Source organism: Chiloscyllium plagiosum, unplaced genomic scaffold (genome assembly GCF_004010195.1).
Source record: "Chiloscyllium plagiosum isolate BGI_BamShark_2017 unplaced genomic scaffold, ASM401019v2 scaf_9836, whole genome shotgun sequence".
NCBI lineage: Eukaryota > Metazoa > Chordata > Chondrichthyes > Orectolobiformes > Hemiscylliidae > Chiloscyllium > Chiloscyllium plagiosum.
The window spans coordinates 15,909-17,367 of NW_025209745.1; the positions used below are offsets into that span (position 1 = coordinate 15,909).

The 1,459-nt window shown below is 48.2% G+C and overlaps 1 long non-coding RNA gene across 1 annotated transcript; it reads right to left on the reverse strand.

Annotated features, from left to right (window-relative positions):
* Positions 1-944: 944 nt before the first annotated feature.
* Positions 945-1,459, reverse strand: LOC122546822. The gene is made up of 3 exons (XR_006310816.1): positions 1,392-1,459; positions 1,177-1,311; positions 945-1,099 (listed from the first exon to the last, which is right to left on the reverse strand). It is a non-coding gene; the product is annotated as an uncharacterized LOC122546822 (long non-coding RNA).

The following is a 1,459-nucleotide window of genomic DNA, read 5'->3' on the forward strand; positions in this document are numbered from 1 at the left end:
GTCAAATCGGTCCAGAGACTTGGGGGGAGCTGAGGTCATGTATAGAAACTCAATGACACCAAAACGGATAAAGGAGGGAACTACTCAGCACTCAGGGTTCCCCGGGCAGATCTCTGGTGATACTGTGGAGGCATAATATTGCAACCTACCTAGTCACATAAGGAATGAGATAAATAGAGTAAGGGCGACAGGCTTAGAGTAATGGGAGAAGTAAACAGAGGCAGAGAGAAGCTAGGCAAAGGTGGAGCAAAGCTAGAGTTGTGATTGGTTACTTTTATTGTAGCACGTAGCCTATGGGGTGAAAGGGGAGGACAGAGACGCAGCTGAACAGCATAAATCAGAATGTAACCCCCAGATCGGGGTGCTCATTAGGCACCCATTCTTGCAAGTATATCAATAAAATTCGCTGCTTCAGAATTTGACTCGGACTGAAATTTATTAATGTGAGTTTTGTTTCTCACAATACTCTTCCTGCTGTTGGAGTTGCAGGAGACACAATGTTTTGAGAGTTTGCCTTTCATCAAGGGGGTATGAATGGGAACTGACTGTTGGACCAGGAAGAGAGGGAGGACTGCAGGTGTGGAGGTCAGTCAAAATGTGGTGCTGGAAGAGCACAACTACTCAGGCAGCATCTGAGGAACAGGAGAGTCAACATTTCAAGCATAAGCTTGGCATCAGGAATGTGGGAGGGGTATCCAGGGGGAAGGGTTTGGATCAGGGTGAAAAGTAGCTGGGAATACAAATGTTAGGAGGGATGGTGTTAGTGATACATCAAATACATCCAAGGTGGTCTAAACTACTCACTGGAAGCAGCAAATATCTGCCAGAACCAAATCATTCAGGAAACTCAGTTCACGGATTGGAGAGGCTAAACCTAGAGATTGTACCCAGGAATAGTTTAAATTAAAGAAGGATGCAGAAACAAACCAGGTCCAGACAGAAGACACCATGAATCACTGCTTTATTGACTATTCCAATCACCAGTTGATGGGTGTTTGCTTGTGTCTCCTGGACAGGAACAAGGTCAGCAATGAAGCAAAGATCAGACAGACAGCTGTCACAGTCAGGACCACCATCACAACCAGCTCTGACTCCACACCTACAAAACAAGGAGAAACCACTGGTTACTGAGGGAAAACAGGGACAGAAAGGGATACTAGCAGGCAGCCAACTCACCCCTTGGAGACCTATCCTGCATCCTTCCGTCACCCTCAGTCAGGGGCTGAGTTGGCAGGTTGTTCAGCTCAGTATCCAGAATGATCAGGGGGCCAAGTGAGGCCTCCCCCTCCCACTTCAATCCAGCTTCCCTCTCTGCAAGATCAACATCCCAGTCAGGGAGGGGGAGTGGGAGTGAGGAGAGAGCCCCAACATCTAGAGGGTCAACATCCTACCAGCTTCAGGGCCAAGGTCTCTCCTTCCTCTGGAGGGGGATCAGGATCTCCCTTGTGCTCCCACAGTT